At 38.2% G+C, this 21631-nt stretch overlaps 1 pseudogene; it reads right to left on the bottom strand.

Annotated features, from left to right (window-relative positions):
• Positions 1 to 9803: 9803 nt before the first annotated feature.
• Positions 9804 to 12342, bottom strand: LOC123251299 (annotated as a pseudogene).
• Between the last annotated feature and the right edge of the window lie 9289 nt (positions 12343 to 21631).

Below are 21631 nucleotides of genomic sequence, written 5' to 3'. Positions count from 1 at the left end.
TCTCTAAATGGATGGTGGCATGGATTGTGACTATGATCCTTGCAATCATTGTGTTTTTGATCCTCATTTTTCGGATTTATTGGCCTAAAAAAACCAAAGGTAAATATTTTCAGAGGATTATAGAGATCCTGCTCTATAACCAGAGACTAATCTGAGTGGCCTAGGGTGGTTGTCAGATGCAAAGAACGAAACAGATTGGAAGCACGGCTTGTTAGCTCATAATGCTCTGAGATATAGTGGATTCACCAATTTATTATAAAGGAAATTAAAGATTCCCTCCCCCCCAAAGCCCAAGAAAGTTTCCCACAATTACAGAAAGTAGTATTTTTACTATAATCAAAACAGAAGTCTTGGAAGTCTCCAGGTGTAGATAAAAAACCTATGCTAAACTATCAACTATATGTGTTATCTTTAAGTGGAGCCTGGGACATCTCGTTAGGTCAGAAAGCCCCTGAAGTTCTCAGCCTTGATGGTATTAAACAATTTTTTGGGCCTCATTATTTTACTTTAATTTTGGGCAAAATGCCCTGCCAAGAGTTCGACCTTGGTTGTACCAGACATCTGTATTCTCGGGCAAAGGGGAACAGTGTTAGCCTCCCTTCTGCTGGATTCCTGAGAGCCCAAAGCTTTTTTCAGGAAGACTATAATGCATTTTAAAGGAAGGTGAGAATTATGAAAGGGATCAAAAGAGGAATCTCAGATTTTTATCTTAGATAGCCCACTCTGTCTCGAACCTGATAGGGAGATAGGATAGGGCTCTGCCAGTCTGTATTGATCTTTTGAGGGGGTCCAGATAAAAATATCTACTTGAGATTCTAATTTCTCTTAATAGCTCCTGACATATCCCCTTTCTCTTCAAAATACCATGATTTATTACACAGGAAAGCTTTGAATAATGAAAGAAGTTATAAATTGGTAATAATCATCAGTTATAGTTGGATCTGATATGAATTACAGATCAAATTGTTTGTTTATGGCTCTCTACAGAGGATGGATTATTCTAGCATGAAGTGGAACACAGAGCAACTGGTATTAAGAAGTCACAAATGAGGGTATTCCCTCTGCTAGGGCAGATTGGCACCTTCTAAGTAATTTATAGTCATTCTATATAGTCCAAATTTTTCATTTTACATCTTAGAAGGTGCTCCATCTGTTGTTTGGTTATAAAAACATCCCCTTCTCCAGTATCGGACAGATTAACTATACTATATCTCCCTAATTTACTTATAATATCACCCTTTATGTCTAAATTATAAATCCATTTTGATCTTATCTTGGCATAGAGTGTGAGATATTTGTCTATATCTAATTTCTGCCATACTGTTTTTCAGGTTTCTGAGAAGTTTTTGTCAAATAGTGAGTTCTTATCCCCCATACTAGGATCTTTAGGTTTATCACATATTAGATTGCTAAAGTCATTTTCCCCTGACCTATTTCATTGATCCACCATTTTATTTCTTAGCTATTACCAGATTATGAATTTTGTTATTATTTTTTCTAGTTCTATAAAATAATTTTTGGTAGTTTGATTGGATGGCACTGAAGAAGTAAATTAACTAGGTATTAACATTTTTATTATATTTTCTTAGTCTATCCATGAGCAATTAACATTTTTCCCAGTTACTTAGACCTGAGTTTATTTGTGGGAAAAGTGTTTTGTAATTGGGTCCGTATAATTCCTGGGTTTGTCTTGGCCAAATGTTGCAAGTATTTTATATTGTCTAGAGTTATTTTAAATGGAATTTCTTTTTCTATCTCTTGCAGCTGGACCTTATTGATAAGATATAAAAATTTATGTGATCTATGTGGATTTATTTTGTATCCTGCAACTTTGCTAGAGTTATTAATTAAACCACTTTTTTAGCTGATTCTCTAGTATTCTCTAAATATGCTATCATTTTATCTGCAAATTAGTTTCCCCATTGTTTACTTTCACTCCTTCAATACCTTTTTCTTCTCTTACTGCTAAAGTTAACATTTCTAGTACAACATTAAATAATATTGGCTATGATAGGCATCCTTGCTGCAACATTGATCTTATTGGGAAGGCTTCTAACTTATCTCCATTGAAGATCACACTTGCTATTATTTTTAGATAGATAATTGCTATTATTTTTAGATAGAAATTACTTATTATTATAAGGAAAAAGTTTGTTTTCTAGTATTATTTAATAGGAATAAGTATTACATTCTGTCAAAAGCTTTTTCTGAATCAATTGAGATTATCATGTGATTTATTTTAGTTTGGTTATTGACGTTATAACTGGTATATAGAGGATATTAGAGAAACTGATAGTATAGATGGAGGAGGGATTGTATGCCCAGGCCTAAACTGGTTGTAATTGGTGAGGAAGAAAGCACACTCTCCTCTCACAGGCCTTATGCAGTTGTTGTTATAATCTATGACTCTCTTCCCTGACAGGCTTGGTTGAATAAGCTTGTCAGCTACCCTTTCTAACAGTTTGCCCAGGCAGGGAACCCCTGAGAGGTTGTATGGATAGTTAACCTCATTAGGTCCCAACCTGAGGTTGGAATAGTTGTTGATGAGGGCTATTGATTAGCTATTGGATAATGGTATAATCTGACTGCATATTGATCTTCCCTTCCCAAGGGCTTTGGTATAATCACCAATCAGGAAAGGTACTTGATGGTAAACACTGTATTTAAGTCTATCAAGGGGATTAGGAAACAAGAGAATGGGATTCAGGATTTAGGAACCCTATTGCTAATTGTTTAGGCCAGGGGTTGGCAACCTTTTTGGCTGTGATCGCCATAAACGCCACATTTTTAAAAATGTAATTTCATGAGAGCCATACAGTGCTCACAGTGCCACTCCTGTAACAGTGCCTGAAAAAAAAAGGACTTTATGGCTCCTGAAGAAAGAGCCAGATCTGGCCCTCAAAAAAGCCAGATATGACTCGAGAGCCATACATTGCCGACCCCTGGTTTAGGCTAATAATCTAGGTTGTTGATCAAGGTCTGGAGATTGCTAGGTTTAGTAGAACTGGAGGTTCTTCACCCTCTCACTAACTCTGACCTGACTTGGCTACAGCCAAGCCAGAGATTAGGGAAGGCTATTTGATGATCTTGTTGATGATATCTTAAAACTCTCTCAGCTCTGTTAACAATGATGGTGATTGTTCTCTAGTTCTCTCAGCAGGATAATAGGTCACAGGTTTCAGGCCTACCCTTCACCCTTCACCTCCCACCTTCCCAAGTCTCTCCTCCAATCTGAGTGCCTTGTCTTGTCACTTGGGGGTATTTATAGGGCTGGGGGCCAACTACTTTTTGCCCTTGGCTCATGGCACCTGGGGACATTTCAAGGTTCTCAACTGCTGGTCCTGACATTCAAAGTGGCATCCATCTTGTCCCAGATAATCATTTCAACCTTGATGTGGTCAATTATGCTGATAGTTTTCCTAATATTAAACCTGCCTCACATTCCTGGTATAAATACCACCTGGTCTTGGTGACTAATCTTTGCGATATATTGTTGTAGTCTCTTGGGTAGTATTCATTAATGAAATTGCCCTATAATTTTCTTTTTCTGTTTTTGGTATTCCTGGATTATTTATCAACACAATATTTGTATCATAAAAAGAATTTAGGGTTGGGGTTAGTAGGACTCCTTCTCTGTCTATTTGTAAAATAGTTTATATAGTATTAGGATTAATTGTTCTTTAAATGTCTGATAGAATTCACTTGTGAATCCATTTTGCCCTGGGGGTTTTTTCCTTAGGGAATTCATTGATGGCTTGTTCAATTTCTTTCCTGTGATGAGATTATTTATATTCTATTTCTTTTCCTGTTAATCTAGGTAATTTATATTTTTGTAAATATTCATCCATTTCACTTGGATTTTCAGATTTATTGTCATGTAATTGGACAAAATAGTTCCTAATAATTGCTTTAATTTCCTCTTCATTAGAAGTGAATTCACCCTTTTAATTTTTGACACTGGTAATTTGATTTTCTTCTTTCCTTTTTAAAATCAAATTAACCATTGATCTATCTATTTTCCCCATATTATTTTATTATTTTTTTAGAATATTTTCCCATGATTACATGATTCATGTTCTCTCCCTCTCCTCTTCCCTTCCCCGTCCTAGAGTTGACAAGCAATTCCACTGGTTTATACATGTCTTATTACTCAAAACCTATTTCCATATTATTCATATTTATAATAATCTTTTAAAAATCACAACCCCAAATTATATACCCATATAACCAAGTGATAAATCATATGCTTTTCTTCTGTATTTCTACTCCCATAGTTCTTTCTCTAGATGAGGATAGCATTTTTTTCATAAATTCCATGGGAGTATTCTTGATCATTGCATTGCTATTAGTAGCAGAGTATTACATTTGATTGTTACACAGTGTTTCACTTTCTGTATACAATATTCTCCTGGTTCTGCTCATTTTACTCTGCATCAGTTCATAGAGGTCTTTTCAGTTCATACAGAAATCAAGCATTTCCATCACCATCATATACCACAATTTGTTCAGCCATTCCCCAATTGAGGGATATCCCCTTGTCTTCCAATTTTTTGCCACCACAAAAAGCATAGCTATAAATATTTTTGTACAAATATTTTTAAAATCTCTTCGGAGTACAAACTCAGTAGTGGTGTAGCTGGATCAAAGGGCATACAATATTTTGAAGCCCTTTGGGCATAATTTCACATTGCCTTCCAGAATGGTTGGATCAATTTACAACTCCATCAGCAATGCATCAGTGTCCCAATTTTGCCACATCTCCTCCAACATTGATTATTTTCCTTTACTGTCATATTGGCCAATTTTCTAGGGGTGAGGTGGTACCTCAGAGTTGTTTTAATTTACATTTCTTTAATAAGGAGGGATTTAGAACACTTTTTCATGTGATTATTTATAGTTTTGATTTCTTCATTTGAAAATTGCCTATTCATATCCCTTGACTATTTGCCAATTGGGGAACGGCTTGATTTCCTGTACATTTGACTTATTTCTTTATATATTTAGAATTTAGAACTTTGTCAGAGAATTTTGTTCTAAAAATATATTGACAATCTCCTTTCTTTTTCTGTTTTTTTTCCCTCTGTCATTTATAGATAAAAATTATGTATAAACAAGGTGAGTAATATTTTCTTTTCATTTTCTAATTATGTGTATATGGTATTGTTATATACTAATGGAAATTGCTACAAAGTAGGTCAATGAACAGTGCTTCAAATAAATGCACCCATTCAGTATTCCTCATTTGTAAAGGAGAGGCATGGACAGTTTGGATTCTTCCCATGAATTATTTTGCCAAAATACTTTTTTCTTACTTAGGAAATTGAAAAAAGAATGGACATTTTGAAAAAGCCAGTGAATGGGAAGCCCTAGGAAATGAGACATTTAGTAAAAGTTGGTATCATCTTGGAAATTAAAATTTAAAGTTTGAACTTGCTTCTGAAGCCATGCAGTGTAATGGTTTCATTTTACAGAAGAGAAAATAGTAGCTCAGAGATGTTGGAACTTTCTAAATGTCAAAAAATATTGCCTGTTGAGTTAGAATAGATGCACACATTATTAGATTATAAAGAACCTTAAAGATTATGTAGTTCAACCAACTGATTTTACAGATTTAGAAGCTGAGAAAATGGTTTTTCTATGGACATAGAGCAATTATGAGAATTAGGACCTACCTCCAGGTCTTTTGATTTTTATTTCCTTGGTCATTCTTCAAAATTCACAAGTCTGAACACTTAGAATAATAGAACTGTCAAATGAGGATTCTCTGTATTGCAAATGGATAATTCATATTGATGTGCTAATGATTGCACTCTATTTCTCTTTCTCTATCTCATTCTCATGGTTATTTTTTGTGTTTCTCTTTTAAAGGCAATCTTAAAGATCAATTTAGTGAATAACATTTTCTTGTTCATTATCCGTATTTACATATATGTTGATACTACATACAACTGGGGAATTCTGGGAACTAAATTGATCAGGAGTTCTTCAAATTAATGCAACCATCCAGTGTTCCTAATTTGTAGAGCATGATATTGTAAGTTTGGATTTTCCCTTGTGTGAAAAAGGAATTCATCTCCCTTTGTTTTCTTTAATGTAATCAATCAAGGACCTTTGATATAATCAGTCAGAAACTTGAAGATCTTTTACCATTGACACACCCTCAGAAAAAGGAAATTGATTCCACAGACATTGCCCCCCTGGGTGGTGCCAGAAAAATTAAGAAACTATCATTGGTTCCTGAAATGTGATATGGGAGAACAAATGGATGGAGAAAACTCTTTATAAGGGGAGACCCAGCTGCAAGTAAAGGCTCTGATTTGGATTCTGGGTTGATGACTCGGGCTGAAGGAAGATTCTGGCATAGTGATACTCTTGCTGGAGACACTACTTTGCTGGTGACTTTTGCTGAAGGGAGATGCTTATTCTGGGGACTCTTGCTGAAAAGACTCTCACGGACTTCCAGCTAGAAATTGGAACCTGAAGAAACTCTCCTGCTTTTCTGGTTGGGGATTGGACCCTTTCTGGGCTCAGCTTCATTTCATGAGAATAGCACTTATGGTGGTAGGCCAGGCAATTCTCTATCTCCTTCCTACATTTCCCTCTCTTTACTTCCTCTACTTTGATTAAATTAATTTGTTAAAGCTACTTACAGACTTATATTTTAATTTTAACTATTATAATTTGGTGACCTTTTTAACTATTACACTTGAGAAATATGTGGTTTTGTCAAAATATTGTTTCTTAAGAAATTAAAAAATGAATATTATGGAAAATTCCATGAAAGGGAAGTAATAGGCAATGAGGCATTTAGTAGAAGTTAGGATTATCCTAGAACTATAGATTGAAAGTTTGCATGTTGGCTACGAGTTGGGGGGGAGGTTCTGGGGAGAGGGAAAGAACATGAATCATGTAACCATGTAACCATGGGAAAATATTCTAAAAAAATAAAAATAAAAAATGAAAGTTTGAAGTTTCCTCCTTTGGAGCCATGGAGTCCAGTGGTTTTATTTTATAGATGAGGAAGTAGAATCTCAGAGATATTGTCATTTTCTTAGTGTGAGAATGATACTGAGTGTGAAAGCTAGGATAGATAAATATGAGGAGTCTATAAAATTTAAATCAATATCCAATAACTCCAATTATTATATTTTATAAGATTTATTAATAATCACTCAAAGTAGAAAAAATACAAGAACAAAAGTAAAAGCCTGATTAGATACATGAGAAAAATTGTCCTGCCTCTTACCTCACCCCACCTCCACAAACAACAATCAACGAAAAAAAGAACATGATGGTGGAGCTACACAAAACTTATATCTTACCTATGTTAGTACATAATGTGAGAAAAAACATGGGAAGCTGGGATTTAGAGTCCTGGGAAGAGAATTCAAATTATACAATCCCCCTGTGATTCCATTTGGAAACAAGCATGTGGAAATCTCCCAGATTTGCATGCCTAGTTTCCCCAATGAATCAGTACATATAACCAACTCATATCTCTAAAGATCTCTAACTAGAGGTAATACAATATTGCAGTTTCTAAGGGGAAATTACAATAATTTGGAGATAAGAGGGAAATAAAAGAGAAAGAGAACAAAACCAATGATTGTTAGGTGCTTTGACAAAAAACCAATTAGGGAACAGTTCCCTTTGGCATAAGAGTGTACATTCAAAATAAATGTGTTCAACCCCTCCAGAGTTCAATTTCATTACATCCCTAAGTTCACTCTGGATCTTTTGGTGCAGTATATGGTTTTTGCAGGCATCTCCATGGCTCCTTCTCCCCATTTTCTTGATTCGGGGAGGTAGTAAGTTTCTTATCCTAAAATGACTCTCAAAAGTATTTAATCATTGCATTATAGGATAAAACTACAATCCCCTCAGAGGAGGGTGTTGGTCAACACATGGATCACCCTGGGATACATGGATTAATTATGAGGTATATGAATCAATTGACAAAAGAAAATCAAAAACATCAAAAAACCCAAATAAAAGAGAAAAAAGTAACTTCTGGATGAAACATAAAACACCAAAGCCTCATATGTAAAAATTCTAAAGTGAGGAAGAATAAACCTATAACAGGTCCTAGAATTAGGGCCCAATGGAAGTGATTTATGTCTCACAAATCTGTAGTAGCAATTTTGCACTTACCCATTGGCAGCCAGGATGACAGAAAACTGCCACACTATAAAAGAAAATAAGGGACTAGATTTTGAAGCATATGGGAAATAGCATTCCCTGGTCTGATTTTACCTTTGCTCTCAGGGATAGATGAGTCAAAATGGCAGCCAAACTGAGGTACTTGGTAGAAATCTGGATCTGGCATGAGGGAATTCTGCATCTGAGTTTGCAAACAGATACTTCCTTGAACCCCAACATAAGTTCAAGTCTCCTGTCTTGGTACAGAATCATGTCAATCCCAACAGGATTTGTTGATCTCCTTGATCTTGTGCTCCTTGGCACTGTGCAGTGACTTTTGTGATCCCTTCTTCTGGAATCGGACACAATCATTAATCAAAGTCCTATAACATTTAACAATCAATGGCATTTCCATTGTCTAAAGTTTCCATAGTCTAAAGCTTTTGGGTATGCATTGACATTTGGGCTAATGGACATTTTAAACTTATATTAGTGGAAAAAAACAAAAAACATTAATATTGGTTGCTTGTACTACAGGTAAACAAAAATGAGAGAAAAAAGGAAACTCAAATACCCTATTGTACATACAAGGAAAAACAATAATAAAATTAAAAAAAGTCACAAATATATAGTTCACAATTAGTGATACACTGTATTTTTGCCAAGGATAGGTGAAATACAAAGGTTTCTCACCCAGAAATGAAATCCGTTTCCTTTTTTAACTTGGCCATGATCCACAGTATCTAACCTATTGTAAAGCAGGGATATGTAGGCTCAGAGAGGGTCAGTAACTTGCCCCAAGCACAAAGCCAAGATAGGCAGCTGAGTTTTCTAACCAGGGCTTTTTCTGTTTAGCCACTGGAGTATACAGGGTATCTGGGGAGAAGAATCAGACGGAAGAGGAGCTGGTGGGTGACAAACTTTAAAATGATCTGCAATAAAGGTGCCATGAGGCAGGCTTCTTCCTGGAGTTCAAATAGTAAAAAAATTTACTATTTATTAACAGACAGTGATAAGCATTAAGCAAGTGCCAGGTTCAAACCACCCTAACATGATTAGACTGCAACTTAATTTTATAAGGCTGGCCTCCCCAGAATTCTGTTCTTTTTCTCAATGGCCTTCCAGTGACCCTTGTTAACCCACTCTACAGTACCGTAGTCATAAGAGGGTACAGTTGAACTGTTTTCAAGCTATACCCGTACCAAGAGTACAGTAGTTAAATGCCACAAGAAATGTGGACATAATTATAATTTACACATTTAAAAATGTTACTAGTAAGAACTACTAAAAGCTATATGGGAAAAAAAAACCAAAATAAGACATACATAAAACACTCCCAACTTTTGTTGGCCTAGGGATTTTCCTATTCCTTGAGTTGAAAACTGAAAGTTTAAAAATGCTAATGTGGACCCCTATATATAAGATCTCTTATTATTTTAAATACATAGGATATCAATATGGAGCCTTGACTGTGAAAAAAGACCTTCATGCTCGTTTGCATTCCTGAAGTTCACAAAGGTGCTTATGAGTACATGAAAGGGCAGAACCATTTGCCCCTCTATTTTGCTCTCAACATGGAGCAACCCGCAGGGCTTGTGGGAAGCTAGAAACAGCATCCTTGAGATGTGAACCACACCCAGCCCTGCCACCATGCTGGGACTCACTCAGAAGTTTTGCTGTCACCGTTTCTTGGCCTCAATAGCATCCAGAATTGGCTGTCGCTTCGACTGGTACTTCTGCCGGATCTCTTCAATCTCCTGTTCCATCATAGGGTCGAGTGCAGACAGCCTCTTCTGAAGGTCCTCTACACTCCAGCTCTTGAGAAATTCATAGTCCCCATCTTGTGGCACTTTCCAATCTGAAGAATTCTTCAATGGGCCTGGGACATTTTTGCCAAAGCTGTTGACCTGATTCTCTTTTTCTTTCTGTTCAAAGTACTCCAGGAAAGATGGCTTTGCATGCTGCATAGTTTCATCTCTTCTTTTCATAGTCCCTTCCTCCTCCTCCTCTTTGGTGTTGATCACCATTGTGCCCAGTTGTGATGGCAAAGTATCCTCATGTTCTATCATGGTATTGGCTCCATCACTTAGAGTACTGGCAGCTCGTACTGTGCCAGTCTCATCTCCAACAGCACGGACCATTGTACCTGTTATGAGTAAGATGAGATTAGCTAGTTATTAGGAATTAAGATGCACCTAGCAGGAAGGAGTTGGAGCTTGGAATTCCAGATTGGAATGAAGGAGGAGGAAGTCTGTCTGTGCTCTGTGTGTGGACTCCATTAGTGGTGGGCAAAACTGTTGCCAGCCTGGGAGACCTCAGAGCAAAGGACACCCTGCTTCCTATTTTCCCCTGGGATTCTGTGTGGTGTGGCATCTAAAAAAGGACAAGATCTACATAGCCAAGAGAAGAGGTGAAGTTTGGGTACTGGAGGACAGTGCTTCAAGCAAAACCCTTACTGCTTGGTTCCTGAGACAACTTTAGCTCCTGGCATCTAGAGATCATCAGTGGAGTGAAGTGAGAATCCCAAAGCCACAAAAGCCCTAGCTGTACTCAAGCCTGGCAGGTTCCAGTTTTGAGGTAGAAACCCAGAGACTCCAGTATAGCTCCTTGGGCCCTGTTAGTTAGATCACTTAGATTAGTGTAGTAGAATAAGTCCTTCCCTTTCCCTGTGGGGTTTTGTTATTAGGTATTAAGGGTTTTAGAGTAGACATTCCTATCCCTCCTTTTGTTGTCCTTAATTAAACTCAGTTCCATCCTGTACCTTGTCAGTTGAATTCAAGGCCTCTGGCCAGAGTGACAGTTGACTGTTATTTTTTCAGTTGGGAGTGACTTAGCTGTACAAGTCTTCAGTGTTCAGTTTTAGTCTCTCTTACATCCCAGAGTGTGTTCCCACAAACCCCTTAGTTAATTTATAATATCCCTGGTGACCCCATTACTTATATTTTCCTACATACCTGAGTCAGTTTCATCATCTTCAGAGTTGTCATCATCATCCTGATCCAGCTCTCGCTGCTGTGCTTCTTGGCGTTTCAGTTTCACATCCATGGCTTCATTAATCAAGTCACGTAGTATTGACACTCCTTTTGCACTCTTAACAAATGGATGCTGAAGAAGCTGGGTAGCTGTGGCCTGGTGCTCAGGGCTCTTCACCAGACACTGCTTCACAAAATCAGCAAAGGTGTCAGATCAGAGTTCTGGCTTTTGGAAAGTGGGAGGGGGGCTTGTAGGAATCATGAAGATGGCCCTCATTGGATGGATATCAGCATATGGGGGTTTTCCTTCTGCCATTTCAATAGCAGTATTTCCCAATGACCAGATGTCTGCCACACAGTTATATCCAATTTCCTGGATGACTTCTGGAGCCATCCAGAATGGTGTTCCTATCACTGTATTCCGTTTTGCCATCGTATCTGTAAGTTGACCAGCTACTCCAAAATCTGCAAGCTTTGCATGTCCTTCTGTATTTAGCAAGATATTTCCAGCTTTAATATCTCGATGTATTTTTCTCATAAAATGAAGATATTCTAGTCCCTTAAGTGTTGATTGTAATATTGTAGCTATTTCATCTTCTGTCAATGTTTTATTTTGTAATTGGATGATATCAGACACAGAGCCAGCACCACAGTATTCCATGACTATCCAAAGATCCGTATTCTTAAAATAACTGCCATAATATTCCACTACATGAGGGCTGTCACACTGCTGCATTATTGAAATTTCCTTGATAATCTCTTGAAGGTCGGACTCCACAGGAACTTGCTTAATTGCAACCACTTGACCAGTTTCTTTATGAATAGCTTTGAAAACACTGCCATAAGACTTTAGTTCTTCATTTAAAGAGCAATCAGGCTATGGCAAGGACAGAAAGAGCTCAAGTTCTGTATTTTCTCCAGGAGAGCTTTTGTAGGAGGAAATATCCAAGTATTCTGCCAGGATCTCCACCATCCCCAAGCAACTGACAATCTTCCAACCATCTTGCTCTTTCCTGTTTGGCTATGTGGCTGGGCCTGCCTTTCATTTTCTTCCTCTGCTTCAAGTTCAAGAGTCAGTTGTTCTTCAGCTTCTATCAAGAGGCTTCCTGGAGCTCCCTTCTCCAAGTTTCTCCAAGACATCAAATACTTCTTCTGGCTGCTTGGTCAAACTATCTTCATCCAGTTTTTTTAGCTGCCGGCGCAGCGGGTTCCTCAGCTGCACCGTCTCCATGGTGCGACCACCGGCCTCATCCATTATATTTTTATAAATGTGGAGGTGGGGAATACAATAGTGCTATTGCACTTCACTTCAACTACTAAATATATCCTTATCTCTTGTTACAAACAATTCAAAGGAAGGCAAATGATTAGTCAGAGGTAGTGGTGTGACTAGATAATGGAAATCACTTTTGAAGACCCTTTAAAATAAATTGAGATTTTCAGGTCATTAAATTCTCCAAAGGTTGTATTCAGGTTGTAACCAGTTTGATGGAGTCCATTCTTCATCATCTATGTGACAATTAACAAAGGCAAAAAGGAGCAAAAGGCCATTAAGGCACATGTGACCTCGATGGATCTGGTGACAAACCCAGCATCCATAAGGACCTATGGTTTTGCCATGGAAAAGGGTTTGTCCAAGTTATTTATGGACTTTTATAATGATATTTTCTCCAGTCCAGTCATAGGAGGAGGGACAAATAAAGACAATGTAACAGAATATATAGCTAAATGGCCAAAACACAGTATTTAAAAATGACATAGTGTAACAGAATAGTATAGATTAGATTAATATGTGGTCTTAAAAAACAAAATTAAATCTTAAAGCAAACAATCAGAAAATATAATATATGTGACAGGATGTGAGCAGTGAATTCAAGAGTCCTTTTCTCCAATTTGGATAGCTGAGTTACAGAGACTTCTTCACTATTTGGAGGTAAACAAACTGAAACAATTAACATCAGTAAGGCAATGGAGTCTGAAAAGGGTTAAAATTCACCTCCAGACTCTTTAAGATTCCTTCCCCTCTCCAGTATCATCATCCATTTCGATTCCTTTGTTCACACCTCTGGGGTTCCCCATACCCGCATTGGGTATAGTGTGGGTGAACCCCATATTGGATGTGTTGCAGAGACTGGGCAGGCTAAAATGGCAAGGGGGTGTAGGGAGATGAATCTCCCCTCTGAATATTTTTTTTCCCTTTTTTTAAAACCCTTAACTTCTGGGTATTGGTTCCTTGGTGGAAGAGTGGTAAGGGTGGGCAATGGGGGTCAAGTGACTTGCCCAGGGTCACACAGCTGGGAAGTGTCTGAGGCTGGATTTGAACCTAGGACCTCCCATCTCTAGGCCTGACTCTCAATCCACTGAGCTACCCAGCTGCCCCCTAGGTCCCCTCTGAATCTTGAGATTACTCAAGCTAACAGCAAGGTATCTAGTCAGTACACCCAAGAATAGTAGTAAGAAAAGACATCCTAAAGTTGTAAGCTGTGCGAGCTTGGTAAGACTCTCTGGAAATGGGAGCTATTTGAGATAGTCAAGAAACTGAACCGGGCTTGCAATTCTACTTCCTATACATAGGTGATGCTACCCTAGTATATACTGACTAGGAGTAAAGTTAAGAGGTTTGGAAGAGTAACTTTCCTTCCCCTCCTTCCTAGGAGCAAAATCAGTGGCCCTGTGACACAGTCCCCACTCCCACAGCCAGTAGCATGAAAGCTCCCCTGGGTTAGCCAGGCTGGGGTTGGGGTGGATAGTGTTTAAGGGGCTGCTCCATGCTGTATTCCTCTGCTGAAAAGTGGCTAGCATAGGTTTGAGACCCATGTGATAGGTGAGGGGAAGGGATTTATACTTTACAAGTTGTGCAGAAAGCAGCTCAAAAGGACCCCAAGTCAGTGTCTGGTCAAACATGTGAGGCAGCAGCAGCAGCAGCAATGGCAGGAGGAGGAGGAGGAGCAGTGAGGGTGGCAGAGGCTTTTTAAATTAATCTGTCTTTTAAAACTGCTCTACAAATTAGAGAGGAGCAAGAGTCTTATAACTCCAGACTTCTGGTCACCATCAATGTACAATTTAAATCAATATTGAATAACTCCAAGTATTATATTTTATAAGATTTATTAATAATCACTTGAAGTAGAAAAAAATACAAGAACAAAAGTAAGAGCCTAAGGAAAGACATGTGAGAAAAATTCTCCTGCCTGGCACTCCCTCCACCTTCACAAACCATGATCAGGGGAAAAAAGTGCATGAGGGCAGAGCTACACAAAACTTATATCTTCCCTGTATTAGTACATAATGTGAGAAGGAACATAGGAAGCTGGGGTTTAGAGTCCTGGGTTGCAAATCCTAATTACACAAATCTTAGAAATCATGTAGTAGAACTTCCATTTTACACATTGAAAAACTGACAAAATGGTTTCCCCAGGGACATAGTGTGAATTAGAATGAGAACTAGGCTGCAAATCTAGATCTTCTGACTCCTAGACTAGTGGTGATCCCTTGACATTAACAAGCCTGAATACTTGTAAGAATAGAAGTGTTAAATAATGCATCCTCCATGTTGTAAATAGATAATCTAAATATTTATATTGATGATCTTGCTCTTTCTCTGTCTCATTTTTGAAGACAAGTTAACAGTTCAAAATGATGAGCATATTTTATTGTTTATCTTCCAAATATATGTATATGGTGGTACTACATGAAATTTGAGAATGCTGGGAAGTACTTGAATGAAGTGTTCCCTGAATTAATGCACTCATCTGGTTTTCCTAATCCTTACAGGGGAGATTTTGGCAGTTTATATTTTTCCTCTAAAGTGTTTGTTTTTGTCGGAACACTGTTTCTTTAAAAAATTAAAAAATAATGAAAATGTGAAAATAAAAACAAATGGGAAGCAATAAGAACTATTTAGTGGACATTGATATTAAATTATAGATTTAAAGTTGGGTGTGCCCTTAGTTGCCATACAATCCAAAGATTTTATTTTAAAGATGAATAATAGAAGATTACAGAGGCTTTCACTTTCTAAATGTCAAAAAAATACTGAATATGAGAGCTAGGATACATTAATTCTTTGTTGGATTATGAAGAATCTTAGAGAGTATGCAGTACAACCCTCTCATTTTATAGATGGAAAAACTGAGGAAATGATTTCCCCAATGTCATAAATTGAATTAGTGTGAGAACCAGGCAAAAAATCTATGTCTTATGATGTCTAGTTCAGTAGTCATTCCTTAATAGCACCAATCTTGAATAAACAGAAGCATCAAGTGAGCCATCTTTCATGTTTTAAATTGTTAATAAAATAGATCTATTGATGAGCTTTCTCTCTCTCTCTCTCTCTCTATATATATATTTACATATAAATGCACATATATATATATATATACATGTATGTATATAAACACTGGATCATGCTGAAAACAGATTAGGGGTTCCCTAATTCATATCCACATCTATTCTACTTGAATATCTGGGAAAAGTTTTGCATTTTGGTTATTTCTTTCAACAACCTAACCTTTTTCTTCCCCCTCCTCCTTTCTCTCCCTATCTGGGTCTGTTTACTTCTTTTCTGAAATACTTTTCTACAAAAATAATCAAGTTTGTTGATTGAAGGGACAGTATACTGGATGGTCCTTACTGTATCCTTCTCCTAGGGTTTGGAAAGTGTTGCTGTCCTGATAGACTGCACCTATCTTGACATTGGGAGCCATTTGTTTTTTGTTGTTGATTTGGTTGTTCAGTTTTTTCAGCTGTGTCTGACTATGATTCATTGGGGAGTTTTCTCAGGAAAGATTCTAGAGTGGTTTGCCATTACCTTTTCCAGTTCATTTCACAAAGGAGAAAACTGAGGTACATAAGGTTAAGTAACTTGCCCAGGGTTACAAAGCTAATAGTAGTCTGAGGCCAGATTTGAATTTAGAATGATGAGTCATACTGACTCCAGCTAGGGCACTCTATCCACTGCCCTAACTTCCTTCTACTCCCTTTTAAAAACTTCTCCACTACTCTCTGATTTCTGTCTTCTCTTTGTCTCTCTTTTTCTAAAGACTGGAAATGGGCAAGGGGATAAATAATTATATAAGCCTAGAAACTTATTTACGACAACAATATATTAATTCCTTTAATATCTATCCCCAGAATCCATTGTTAAGGTTGTTTGCATTTTAGTAGATATATTGGCTTTTTAATGATCAAAAATAAAGGTTACATGGATTTGTTTTCAAGTTGCAGAAGGGATTGTTTCCCTTGTTCAATTGGCCAGAGCCTGGGATCTCTGCTTACAATGTGGGAGAAAACTTTCTAGTGAGTTTCTCAAAGTGTGATTAATAAAATCAGAACATTTCCTCCAGTTGCACCATTAAAAGATATGTGTGTGTGTGTGTGTGTGTTTCATGTGAGAAGAAAACAGGATCTGCATAACAAAACCATTAGGACCTAATAAAAGAACAATGTAAAGAACAAAGAAAAAAGAACAAATAATAGATCCTTTTCACTTTGTCTTATTATTCAGAAGGTCCATTTATTTCTTAATCTGGACTATATCCTTTATAAACTGTGTGACTTTGGGTAGATCATATTCCTTATATTTCAAAGGAGGAGGATACTGACCTTGTGGATCTTCTGTGTCTTCAACTTTAACTCTTTCAAAATTTGGAGTTTGGGGACAGAGATAGAAATTGAGGTACATGATGGACAATTGGTTATTACCTAATTTCTTCTCCTGCTTTCATTTTGGACTTACCCAAGGAGCTGAAACAGAAAGGTAATCAATGATGAGGCTTCTGTAACAGTCTGTAGTGTGCTGAGTATATTTCTAAATGAACTCTGAGGATTGTAGTGGACTGTAAGCATGATGAGTCAACATTATGGAATATTGGTGAAGAAAACTATTGACTTCTTAGTCTTCATTGAAAGAGGGACAGAGTCCAAGGTTAGGGAGATGAGGTTAGGTCTCACTGTCTTTAGCCTTATGAAACCTAAACTGGAAAAATAAAAGGAAGAAATGAATAAAGAAGTGAATGATGGAAGGAAAGGAAGGAGAAAGGAAAACACATTGATTAATTATCAGTTATGTGCAAGTGATTGTATTAAGTGCTAGGGATATGAAAAAAGGGGAAAAGATAGACCCTGTATCAGGGAACTCACAATCTAAAAGCGGAGACAGCATGTAAACAACCATGTACAAACAGGATCTGGATGGGATCAATTGTGAGTAGTTGGTGAGGGAAGACATTAAAAAAAAGCCTTGTGTAGAATGTAGAACTTTAAGTGACCCCTGTAGGAAGTCAGAGACTCTAGAAATAGCAATGAGGAAAAGAGCATGAGGGGGTAGTTAATGACAACACTCAGAATCAGGAGATGGAGGGTCTTCTTTAAGGATTAGAAAGGGGGCCAGTGTCAATGGATTGTAGAGTACACGGAGGAGGGTAAGATCTAAGATGACTGGAAACATAGGAAGGGAAAAAGTTCTGAGGGGCTTTGAAAGGCAAACAGAATATGATCTGGGAAGTCATAGGGAATCAATAGAATTTTTTGAATAGGGAATGGGGGTTGATATGGTGAGACCTATGTTTTAGGAAGATAATTTTGATAGCTGCCTAGAAGGTAGAATAGAGTGCATTAAGAGTTGAGTAAGGAGACCAATCAGTGGGCTCTTATAGTGACTCCAGAGAGAGCTGAGAATGGCCTAAGTAAGCAGAGCCATAGAAGCAGAGGAGAATCCATAGGATTTGGCAATTCATCGGAGACCATCAGTGGGGGAAGTAAGAGAAAGTGAGGAGTTAAGGACAGTGCCCATGTTTCAAGTTAGGATGACAGGAAATGTGCAGATACCCTATATTCCAGTTGGTGAAGATGTGGCATGATTACAGGGCTGGCACTCAGGGAGTTACTCCATTCCCCCTCTTCCCAGTGCCCCAGGAGCATTTTTGGCACAGCCCCACCCCTCTGTCCATCAACCCAAAGCAAGCACTTTCTCCCTCAACTCTCTCGAGTAATCTAGGGGCTCACAGATGGTTTGAATTTGCCCTCTGGGCACTGGAGGTCTAAAACCTTCACCAACTCTATTCTAGAGAATCAGGAACAGAAAATAATAATGATGATAATGATATTGGTGGTAGGGGTGGCAGTAGTAGTAGCAGCAGCAGTAGAGTAGCCAGAGTAGCAGCAGTAGTAATGTTAAAATTTAGATTGCTCTTTATGGTTTGCAAAGGGTTTTACAAATATTAACTTAGTCCTCACAATGATTCTGGGAGGAGCTATTATTGTCCTATTTTATAGGTAAAGAAACTGAGATAGATAAAAGTCACATGAGGATGTGGCCATAGCCAATGCTTGAGATGATGAAGAGGAGCATGGAGTGTTTCTGGAGACCCAGGTGAAGTCAAGGAGCATGGCTAGGGCTCTAGTTGAAACCCTTAGACTCACTTTGTGCATTTCTCTGCATCGGCTCTAACTCCTAAGGAAGGCACAGCTCCTTTCCTGTGAAACAATGAGGAGCATCACTTTGCTTCTTTTCACTGGCCAAAGAGGCCTGAGCGTGGAGCAGAAACTGATGCCCTGGTTCATGTGGGCAAGGAGAGTGATTTTAATAAGATATTAGTAGGAGAGGAATGCAGAAGGAAAGAAGATATGGGTGCTGGGGCACTGTAATGGGTCAGTCTGCAAAGAAGGAAAGGTCCGGGTGACACCCGAGGTTGGGTTCTGGGTTCTTTGTCTGATGAATGGGAAACCCCGACCAGGCTTTCTCCAGTTCCTGCACCTATCTGCAAGGGTCAGTAACTCCCAAGATTGTGGGGATTTTCTTGGACTATGAAGCAGGCACTACTTCCTTCTATGATATGACTGAATGGACCAACATCTACACTTTCACTGATACCTTCCAGGAGGCCCCAAGGCCCTGTAGCTTCCCTGGCCCTTTTGATACAGCAGAAAATACTGCTCCTTCCAACAATCTATCTTCATCATATGAGAGATTCTCAGCCTCAAAATTAATGCCTTAATCAGAGCTAATAAATATACTAAGAACTGGAAATCCAGGTGCCACAAGGGAGAAGCAACCACTTTTAAATTCCTCTTTACAGGAATCATAGCTGCAATGGAACTTCATGGTCATTTAGACCAACCTCCTCATTTTATAGCTGAGGAAATAAGGCTCAGCAATATGCCCAAGATCACATGGGTGATAAGTGGCAGATGGAGGATTTGAATCCAAGTAATCTGACTTCAAATCTCATAATATTTCCACTGAACCACATTATCTCCCTTGACTTGATTTTTCTCTCCTTTGGATGTCATTAAAACTCAATGGAATTCCTTTCAGGAGGAGATAGGAATTTCTCCATATATCTTTCTTTATTCATGTGCTTACTCTGCCTGCCCATAACTGCTCATAGCCTGTGGTTCAGTGGATAGAGCCCTGAACTTGGAGTCAGGAAGATCTGAGGCAAGTCACTTAACCCCTATTTGTCTCACTTTCCTCATCTATAAAATGGAAACAATAATAATGCCTACCTCCTAGGGTCATTGTAAAGGTCAAATGAGATAATAATTGTAAAACTCTTAGTATAGTACAGTGCATTTAATAAGCATGATAGAAACGTTAACTATTATTATTGTTATTATTATTATTATGCATGTAGGTGGCCCAGTGGATTGCATACCAGGCCTAGAGTCCAGGAAGACTCATCATCTTGAGTTCAAATCTTGCCTCAGACATTTCCTAGCTATGTGACCCTGGGCAAGTCACTTAGTTATATTTGACTCAATTTCCTCATCTATAAAATGAGCTGGAGAAGCAAATAACAAACCATTCCAGTATCTTTGATAAGAATACCCCAAATGGGGTCATGCAGAATTGGATACAAATACTGGGAAGAGCTTCTGTTGGCAGCTCATGCCAACATTGCCTTTGAAAAGTCAGCTGCATCCATAGCACTGTTTTTAAATTTGTTGCTGCCACTGGTACCATGCCAATTGTTAGACGCTCCACACTAGGCACTTTTACAGAGTCAGGTAGCTTTCAGGGAACCTCATCTATTGGTGGTTACTGATCCTTGGGCTGACCACCAGCCTCTGACTGAAGCATCATACATGTGGTAACCTTCCAACCACTGAAATGTGCAATGCGGACGTGCCACTTTGCTATGTGGACATTGCCATTCACATAACAATGAGGGAAAGCACTCAGTGGACCTGATGTGCTTGATGCTTGGTCCATAAAGTCCTACATATGCATTCAATAGCCTGCTCTCTGCTGCAGATATATATCTCATCAACTGATATCAAGATTAACATCATCATCAAATCATCACAGATCTACATCTTATACCTGCTATCATCCTGCCTAGCTTGTTCTTCAATTCATTTAACTAGATTCTGGAGGCAGAAATTAGGTAGAGAGTGGAACTCTGTGAAGGGCCTTACCCTGAAAGGGTAGGCCTGCCTATGAACCATCTAGATTAATTGTTAGAGTTTTCTCATCCCTCTCTTCTCTCCCATTTTACCCAAATTCCTCATACCTTCCCAGTTTATACCTTCCCCAGATAAATTAAAGAAGTTACCTTTGTTACTACAAAGCCTTTGGTCTAAACTGCTAATCTGTTTCAACATCTTACATCTTTGAATAGAATTACTCCATCTTATCAAGACTTGGCAGTTGGTGGGGATTTCAGTAGAGGGATTTCCTGTTGATTTCCACATATAATCCTGTCTGAGGATCTCTCCCTGTTAGCCTGTAATATCCACTCAACTGGCTGAACATCATCTCTAGCCATAGTCATCAGATTGAGTGATACTTGGTTTGATTCCCACAAGGGAGCCATTGTACTGAGCTCTTTCAGTAAGGATCTTCTTTTACCAACCTCTTGGGGGAGCCAACAGCACCTGGCTCTTAGAGTGTCCATCCCCCTCAGGAGGCCTTGTGTGGCTACTTTCCATCTGCAGCAAGAATCATCCTTACTATATATATATATATATGTATATATATATATATAGTTTACAATCAGTGACATACTGTGTTACCCAAGGAGAGGCACAATACAAAGGTTTCTCACTCAAAAATGAGATCTGTTTCCTTTTTAATTTGGTCATGATCCACAATGTGAATGCACAAAATTTTCACTAAGAAAACAGTTTTATAAAACAGTAATACAGTAGCTAATGCACATTCAAAGAAGTACCAGAATTCCCAAAATCACAAGAGCCCATTTAATGACAATAGCAAACAAACCTGCTATCATTAGGATTCACATAAGAGGCTGTGTGACATTTAAAAAACCTTTGAAGCTCATAGATACTTGTCACAAGTTCTTCAGATCTAGCCAATATTTAAACCTTGGCTGAGATATCCATCATTCCAAAATTTGGTAGGAGAGCCAGAAAAACAAACCTTTTTAACGTGATAAAAACCTTTTGGATCTAAAATGTCATCAAGAATCTAGGTCATTCTGGTGGAAAGGTAGAGTAAACTGAAGAATTACAGCTATAAAAACCATCCAGAAGCCACTAGGCTACCTGGGAAATGC

This window comes from Gracilinanus agilis, chromosome 6 (genome assembly GCF_016433145.1).
Source record: "Gracilinanus agilis isolate LMUSP501 chromosome 6, AgileGrace, whole genome shotgun sequence".
Lineage (NCBI taxonomy): Eukaryota > Metazoa > Chordata > Mammalia > Didelphimorphia > Didelphidae > Gracilinanus > Gracilinanus agilis.
The sequence above is the reverse complement of the archived record's forward strand: the minus strand, read 5'-3'. Positions and strand labels throughout refer to the sequence as shown.